Genomic DNA, 10023 nt, shown 5'->3' on the forward strand with positions numbered 1-10023 from the left:
AATAAATTGTACACGAAATGTAATGTATGCACTAGCGTCATTGTTTTGCGCATGTACCACTGTGCAGATTCAGCCATGTGTTTGTGTGTATATGATAGTTGTGTTCTCTCAGGTATATTCCCCTGACTCATCTTCTCCAGAAGACTGTTCTAACTCATTGCTCAGATGCCCCCTATTTACTTTATCATTAGGGGCTTTAACGTCTCAGTGCATTGATTGAATTCAGTCCTTTTAAAGTCTAATCAGCAGAGCTCTGAGTAAAAATTGGATATCTGCATTAGTGGAGATGATCAGGTTTGATCAGTGGGGAAGAATGGGAGGTGGGCGGGGGATTATTTGCATAATAAATGCAGAAAAACTAAGGGCCAAATATATCATCAATTAAGGCCATAAATTAGAGAATAGGATGCTGATAGCACTTCAGGGACAGTGGCTGGACTCGCTCCAAATGCAGCTCTCAACCCTGATTTATGGAATAATATTCCATGTTGGCTCTATAGTAGAACTAGATATACTATAGACTACATACTGTATACTAGCAGTGGCCTGACCTGCTTTGATCAGCAGAGGAGCAAAGACAGAAACAACCAGGAAGCCCCTAAAGATAAAACGTGGGAATACACGATTAGGAGAGAAATACCAGTCCAACACTGATTTTCATCTAATTAAAACCAAACAACAAATTATATAACTATTATTAATGGGTCATCAACTACACTTGACCAAGGGCCAAAAATTTTCAAGGTGGCACTGTGAGGGAAAGGTTCCCTCATAATATAATATATAAATAAAAGCACTCAGAGTCCAATTTTATCAAATTTTATAAAGATACAAATATCTGAAATATCGCCAATGATGAGAGATTTTTAGATTTTTGAAACTGATTCAGAATCAGCACAATGATTTGGATCCTTTCCAAAGTATAATGTATCTTTGATGGCGTTCGGTCTATCTTAGGTCAAAAGTTTTCGTCAAAATCGGTTGAGTACTTTGGACATAATCCTGCTAAAAAGCAAACAAACAAACAAATGTCGGTAAAAATATTACCACCTATAAATATTACATCATATGTAATGCCTGATTTCTTTTTTATGATAACCACTTTTCAGTCAGATTGTGTGTCAAAAACATTCAGTTTTTCCGTCTGACATTTTCCAGGGATAGTGAAACTATAATGACAGAACATCCACTCATTGACTCTCATTCATATTAATGACATTCCTGTAAGTCAGCTGAAGCAGCACTTGATCAGGACAAAAGGCCAATTAATTTGTGTTCCAGTTTGTAAATGCCAAATTTCCTGTTACCATATACTCTTTAATGGTAGTCCTTAAAGCTGCGAGGAACAATATTTCTTTTTTTATTGGATGAAGACATAGTGCAGGCCTCATAGATCAATACATCTAAGGTCATTTGCTCAAAACAAAGATGTGAAAGATTGAAATGTGCATTGTCTGAAAAGTTTTGTGCATTGCATTGTGGGTTGTGGAGTCCCATAGACAGATATATAGAAGTGTTTTTACTAATTCTAGTGTTTGTCCCCTAAAACTTTGCCAAAGTGACTTCCCAACACATTCCTGGTGTTTATACAAATTGAAAGTTGTTGCAAAACAATAACGGATATTCATTTTTTCGGTTTACACAGGAAGTTCCAAATCCAGCCAAAATGGAATGTCTCATGGAGTGAGACGGAAACAAAACTAGAACATAAACAGTCTCAAGTGAATCAATGTCCTCCTTGTCTGGCAAAGAAACAATAACTTATGGTAAGAAGAATGAAGGTAAACACATCCCACATCCCATAATGCAATGCGCGTAACATTTCGGACAATGTAAATAAACCAATTGTTTACGGTGTGGGAGAAGAAAACAAACTTTCAAGTGGCAATTTCAACTTTTTACATCTTTTTTTCAAGCAAATGATCTTCCATTTGATCTATAGGGACTAAATGATAGATTTATCTGATTATCTTAAAGCAAAAACAACACAAAGGTGTGTCATTTTAAAACATTTGGTAACCTAACGAAGAAATATTTGTGATATACTTCACATTGTGATGTGTTAAGTGAACCAATGTAAAGGTTCACTGATCAAGTATTTCAATTTAGCGATGAAGAAACTTCATTTTCTCCATTTTATAACATGCGATTGCATTATAGGACATCACAAAGGGGTTAACTCAAACTCAGTCAGCCTTAAACTTGGCTCTTGTGTGGGTAGAGAAAATAGCTGTAAAGTTATGCAGAAGTTATTCTTCATTCTCCGGGCCGTCCCTAATCCGACCAAAACCTCATTCTTTCATCGGAGAACTGTGCCTCCTTTCTTGTCCCCTCCTCTCTATACAACATAAAGTCAGACTGCATTTAATGGTTATGTCGGGATGGGAGAGGGGCTTTCTTCTTACCCCTTTTCTCCAGAATATTGCCCTTTTCGTCTTGTGAGTCTCCCAACCTGCAGGGACCCCATATTCTTCCCACTGCGTCTGACTCGCATCACAAACTAACCCCGATTTTCACCACTTTGCTGGGAATCGCTGCGACTGATAATAGAGATTTCGCTTTCATTTTATACGCATGACTTGGTTATTGTTGCTTTTCTCCTCTCCCGTGATTCCCTCCTTTTCCAGGGATTAGCCCTGACTTCGCCTGCTACACTACCCGCCGAAGTGCCCCTGAGCCTGGGATGACAATTGATCCAGATCAAGGAAGGGCCTATTCTGCAGCTTTGAAAAGGAGTCGGGTTCAAATGAAGGGGTTCAGATGTAAGAGTGCAAGCTCTCCAGTTTTATTCCCACCAAACAAGTAGCTATAGTTGTATGCATTAATACCACAATTTTAACTTTTGTTTTTAAATCTACAAGGCGTTACTATAAAGAGTGATCAGGTTACTGGTATTAGCATGATGGTAATAATACTGGGACGGCTGGTAGTGTTAAGTTTTGATAAAGAGGAGGAACAACTGTTAAAGACAAGGTAGCTAATAAGTGTTTTAGGCATTTTAATTCACAGAAGTTGTCAGTAAAGTGTTCACCAAGGCACACAAAGTATAAGGAAAAGCCATCAAAAAAACACATTTTATCTGAATGTGATTAATATGAATGTATCCATAAAATAATGCACTTTTAAAAAAAGTTTATGTATTTTAAAAGTCACATCAAGGCCAAACTTGTTGCAAAATAGTAAATTTTATGCAACAGTTGTGTAAAATATAAGTACAAAATGTATGTTTTAATAGATAATAATTCACACGGCGCACATCAGCATGTTAAACCTTTATTATATGAGCAACAACAACAATAAATCTCAAAAGAAAAGAAAAACATTTTATGTTTGTTTTTAAAACCACCATTTAGTGAAAATGGCAAATCTCTAAATCATTGGTAGTATAATGATGTATTTTCAATATCGCCATTCAGACATAAGTTCATACAAAGTGCTTTACAAGAATATAAAAAATATAAATACAAGCAAAAGAAAACATTTGACATGCATTAAAAAAAACAAAAAAAAGCAAATCAAACCTATAACACATATGTCATCATGCATAAACTATCATGCAGAACAGTGGAAAAGGAACATTCTTTGAAAGCAATCATGTGAATATTCAAGCATTATAGTATTTTTATGCACACATTATGTTTATTATAGGCGTGCTGGCTCAAGTAAAATAAATGCATCACATTTGAACATTTAAAAACCCATTATGGAGGTGATTTTAGATGGAAATGTCCAAAAAGGATCCGCTCTTTCAGTTTTCATTAAGCATTCATGACCCCACGTGACCCTTTGTTTTGTTAAACCTGACCCCAAAGTTAAAAACCACTGAACTAAACTGACTACTGACGTTGCATAACGTAGTTAAAACTGGCTGCACCTTCATGATAAATGAGAGGATTCGATCACATGTTGTGGTCAAGACGTATTTTTATGTCAGGAGTCAAGCAAGCAGATTCACTCCTCATCTATTCCCCATGGATTCTCTCATCCACTGACTTGGTGGCGGTGTGAGGAGTTAATCTTTGTTGATGCTGAGGTGTGCACTCTTCCGTAGGCCGTTTGGGTTGAGATCTGTCCTGGAAAATCCAGTGTGTGGTCATATAGAGAGGGGCATAATTACCAAACATGCAGCCGACAGCAAGCACACAAAAGCTACATTGACTTCCTCACTGCTGGTCGCCTCAGGCGGATGGTCCCACTCCCTGCTCACCCGTACCTCCTCTCATCACTCCTCAGAGGCAGGACGACTTGTTCCATAACAAGACAAGAAACTGACTTCTTTCAGCTCCAGTGAACTGGACATAAACCCCGACTGACAACCTCCAGCGCCCAAAGAGAACAGAGAGAGGACGGGTGGGCTGGGACAGGGGAGGAAGGGGTGCATGGGGGCAACACAGGGCATGTCAAATAAAGCTGTTATTCACTTTATTCCTACTTATCCTCCTACTAACAACTACAAAAATCAACAAAATCTGATTTTCATATTTTGAAGATTGACATTTGTTTTGGATTTGTCAGGTGGATTTGAGGCTGATTGGGGAAACGTATGATTTCTCTCCCTAAGGATCTTCTCAGAGTCTGTTTCCCCCTCCCAGAGCTGAGTGCAGTGAAAGCACGACGTGCTGTAAATGTAATGGGGCGGGAGGGGATCGTCTCTGACAAGCAACAAAACACATTGCCCCTCCCCTCAAATTAGTCCCCCAGGAGGGGGTGAGGTGAGGGGTTCATGTCCCAGGAGACACTTGGACACAACGGCATGCCAGCATATAGCATAAGCATGTGTTGCATTTTCTCTGTTATTTGCTTATTTTGACTTTGGTGATTTGGTAACCATAGCTTTTTAATGGTATAGATGTCTAGAGCAGCATCATTTATTTTCATTGTATATATATTTTAATTTGACATATTATACATTTTTGTTATATTTTAAAAATATTTAACAATTTTTAAAGTCAAATTTAAATGAAGTCTAGTTAATTTGGGTTAAATGAGTTAATCTCTGCCAACTAAAGATCAGATAAACTCAGTTTAGTTGAAATAACAATAATTAGCAGAGTTCAAATAGTTGGTTAATGTTTGACAAAGTTACACTTAATAAAGGAATTGAGATTATTTGAATTACAGTCTTTCGGGATGTGTTATATCAAGATGATAAAGGTCAAGATGAAAAGTTAGGTAAATTTAAGTTGAATTAAGTTAAGTGAAGTTAATATGAGTTGTGGTGAGTTGAGTTGCAAATGTTTGTTTTTTTTAATTTATTTAAAGCCCCTTTAATTTATTAGAATTACATTTACATTGCACAACTAATGTTCTCATTGTGATACCATGATAATCAAAATAAACAAAAAATAAATTACATATTCATAAATCATGAATTAAACTTTCAATTATATCAACTCAGACTATGCCTGCGTCTGATCTCTCCGATATGATTTCATGGATTTTATTGGATTTATCGAGTTTATTTTTGAGGTTCTTGTCATTCAGTTTATATTTATTCTATTCAGTTGTAGAATATTCTTATGTTTAAGGTTAAAATGTACGTAACCCATTGGTTAATAATTTTTCTCTGTTGGAGTAATATTACTTGATCAAGCCTTTTCTAACATTCCACACTTCAAAATAAAAATAAAAATAAAAGTATGTATGATTCATGCTGATATCCGATCAGATCAATATCAGTATCGGCCAATACTCAAGACTGTAATATTGGTATCGTATCTGAAGTGGAAAAAGTGTTATCAGGACAAATATATACACACATAAACATGAATTACCTGCTTTTAAAAGACCTAGTTCTTACTTAATTCGTCCATTTCCAGAAGAATAACAGTCAGATCACAGCTCTAAGTTATCCAGACTTATTATTCACAGTGTAAGCCTATAATGAATAGGCAGTTAGCTTTGGCAGTTAGCGAGGCGATATGTTTTAAGCCCGTACAGCTCTGATCTGAGAGCGAGGCAGTGGGAGGAGTGGTGAGGGCTTGGTGTGCAGGAAAGCCTCTCGTGGGCCAGAAGAAAAGGATTTGGCCCCAGATGCAGGCAGCGATGTTAACTTTGAGTGGCCCCTGTGGCTCAAGCGTCGTCCCCCCCCCCCCCCCCCCACCTCCCTCTCACTTCCCAAGCCCCCAGGTTGCCTTTAGATGACATCATTCCCAATATGCCCCCATACCCATGTGAATCTTAGCTGTCACAATCAGCATCCACCACCCCCGCTCCCCCCTCACCACCACCTCCACCATTAAACTGTACTGCACTGCGAAGCCATACGTCCCCCCCATCCCCTCCCCTCCCCTCCTCCTCCTCCTCTTTTTCTCTTTCTCCCTCTCTTCTTCTACACCAATCTCCTCCCTTCTTCTTTTTTAACCCCAGAAAGGCATTGTTTGAGTCAGGGCTTGATCAAAAAACTGTTGCCCGCCAACCACAGGGCTTTCTGTAAATTCAATAAGACCACCTTAAAGATTTTCCTAATTAATGGATGACATCTTTGGCTGGAGGAGAGGCGAGGCATTCTGCTCCAGCTCGCTCTTTGTTCACCTCCTAATTAACTTTCCTAGGTCACTCAGGTCCCCGCAACCTGAGAGTGAAGAGCCCCCATTGAGGAAGGAGTTGTAAACTTACTTTTTTTACCTCGGCACTTAAAAGGGGAAAGCAACTATAGGGAACAGAAAATATCCTATTTAAGTCCTTTGTGAGTGAACTGCTTGCACATGTTCCAATAAAGGAAGTCTTCTAAATAAGCTGCCATGTTGCTCTCCGCTCCCCCTCTCTCTCCCTTATCCCACCTCTTTCACTCCCAGCCCCACAGAAAGGTTATGAATGATAGCTCTGGGTTGAGGGGAGGAGGGGGGGTGTTGGGGGGTAAAGGCCCAAAGGACAGCATCTGGGCATTGTGGGATTGTGAGCATCTGAAACTTTTGAGAGAGAATCTGAAGATGGGAAAGCACAGAGCAGTTGGGTGGTGGGGTGATGATTGAGAAAATGTGGTGAATATGAGGGGAAAAAAAAGTGCTTCTTTGCCCCCCCATTATTGTCTGGGTGATTGAAAGGGACCCCATGGCCCCGACCGGCTTTTATCACTCCCAACTTTAATCTTTTCAAGGTAATAAGTCTTGATTTAAAAAAAACACACAATACGTGTCATCAAGATACATTAAATATGAATAATATCAATATTTATCTTGGGTTTCCATTTAATCAGGAGAAAACTTAACCACCAAATATGATCACATTGAAGAGATGATGAAAACCAAACAATTTAGAGCAAATTTACTCATCAGTGCCACAATTGGCACGAACGGTAAATGTTTCTGTATTTATAGATTTGGCAACATCAAAATATTCAACTAACTAAATGGTTCATGTAGGTAATAATGTGGGAGATTGATATTCAGCTGAAAACAAGTGGTGTTTATATGATAAATGGGACTTTTTCAGGACATATTTAAATATATGAGATAACTTCATCAATGTACTTCAACCTACATATGATTAAAGGACCCTGTTATGTCTTTATATTGCTCAAGCCAGTTATAGGTGGCTAACAAGTTGTATTGACCACCAAATTCATAATCCTTTGAAATATGTTTATCAGATAAAGACATATGGACGGCCTCAGCAACCACACAAAATCACAGTATGTGTGAATCTACGGGACTCCACATCCCACAATGCCATATGTAGAACTTTTCTGCATATCATAAAATTGACTGCGTGGAGATTTCAACCTTTTACATCTTTTTTTTAGCAAATTATGTTTGATTTATTAATATCTATAAGGCCTACACTGTCTTCATCTGATTAAAAAATGTGTCTTCAGCAGCTTTTAAATAAGGTGTGTTTTACATCTTATGCATCAACCATACACACATTCCTCTCATTCCCAGTAAGTAAAACTGACCCCAATCTCCATTCTGGATCCCCAATATTGTATCTTTTGAAACATACTCAGAGAAGGTCAAAATGTCCGTCTTCATCAAAGAAGCACCATTTCCTCTCTGTCCTGTCTGGGTGTGATGCTTCTGATGATGGGGACACACACACACACACACACACACACACTGACCTTGGGTCGTAATCACTGAACCTGACCTGTTCAGCCAGCCAGACGTTAGGAATGACATCAGGATGAATGGCACAGAAAGGAATATTGATCAGCTGTCAGGAGGACATGGAGTCGCTGCTGTAGTTTCGGTCACTCGAGCACTGTGTGTGCTAATGTATCAACTATAAACAACCAGAATCAGTCATTATTGTTGAATAAAACTAGCTACTATTGGTTTTATTATAAATGTAGAACATGTGTGGCTCGTGTTTTTTCACTTGTGCAGTGAAAAAAGACATGTGGGAAGTACTTTTCTGAAATAATAACAATTGTCTAGAATAGTTACCTCTCTTTGATGCAGCATCTCATTATGTATGTATTTGTGCAGCAGTGATGGTGGCAGAAGCCTTTTCACACTCTGGAACTGCGCAATGCGCGACCAGGGGGGGGGTCATAGGTCGAGAGGGATATAAACGTAAACAAGCTCGTTCACTGTTGATATTTCCAACCGTACAGCGTTTTTAATTTTATTCTAGAGATAATAATAATAATAATAATAATAATAATAATAATAATAATAATAATAATAATAATAATAATAATAATAATAATAATATTACATATATTCGGACTCAGCCAATGGGAGCAGCTCAGCAGCAGTGTGGAAGCAAGGCAGTCCCCTCGCTTCCACACAGGTGACCCCTGGTGAATGAAAACACCGCATATCTGAGCACTTTTGTAAAACTGGTGAGAGAAGCAGTATCACCCTCTTTCTCCAAAGCTTTTAACTTGTGATTATGTGTTTTTTTTTCTTCTGTATTTACCTTTATTATTGTTAGTTTCCTTTTTTGAGTTGTGTAATTGTTTCAACAACTGTAAAGCGTCTTTGAGTTTTTCGAAAAGCGCATTTAAATAAAAATGTCTCACTTTTATTGATGTGACAAGCGAGATTTCCGAGTGTGAAAAGGACAGTGTGAGTTTTCACTTTGAAAAGGCACATTCACGAGCTACACCATTCACTAACCAGGTCCATGATTATTTTAATTAAATTTACAAATTTGAAGGAAGTGCACGAGATGGACAGCAAACAAGGTCGATAAGTGAAACCGCACTGATCAGCTGATTGGTCACTGTTTAAAAACCTGAATTCTCTGCTTGTGTGCAGCATTAGCTTTAGCAGCTGACTCAACAATTCTACCATGGAGACCGATACCATGTTTCCGGAAAAAGTATTCCAAGTAATCAACGCTCCAACGGGGAAAAAAATTGAGAATTCCATGAGTGTGAAAAGGCTTCTTAAAGGGATCCTCCACCGTTTTTACCGATGTGTCCTAAAACATTTGAAATGTCTTTATTAGAAGATCTATGCCTGACAAATCGCATTATTTTGCACCATAATTGTTTTATTAACTTTTCAAAATGGGACTACTTTACCGTTTAAAAGCCTGTGCGCCTCCATGTTGAAATTACATCATTGGTGACGCAAATCGTCCCTTTTAGTCCATTGAGTTCTATAGGAGTGAAGCATTCAGGATCATTTAGCGGCTTTCTCAGTCAAAATGACAACTTGTGCTGCTTATACATGACAAATGAAATGGTGTCTGAAATTAACTACAGTAACTTTTACTTTGAGCACTTTATTTGAGCTACTTTTTACTTGTACTTGAGTATTTTATATGACTTACTTGTACTTGTACTTATACAATTCCAGTCAAGTAATAGTACTTCTACTTAAGTAGGATGTATCAGTACTCTTTACATACAGTACCTCTGTAAACAAGTATTGCAGGTGATGATGTATTTAATTGATGACGTGCGGCCAATGATGCTCATTGTTAGAGTTTTGAGATGCTCTCGTGTTCAGTGCCTGAGATTATACAGAGAGACAGAGTCAGAGGTTTTGCTTTGCTGAATCAATCAGTTAATCAATCAATGTATTAGAGATGAACAGAAAATGAATCAACAACAATATCAAGTCAATA

The sequence above is a fragment of the Gouania willdenowi genome, chromosome 24 (assembly GCF_900634775.1).
Source record: "Gouania willdenowi chromosome 24, fGouWil2.1, whole genome shotgun sequence".
Classification (NCBI taxonomy): Eukaryota; Metazoa; Chordata; class Actinopteri; order Blenniiformes; family Gobiesocidae; genus Gouania; species Gouania willdenowi.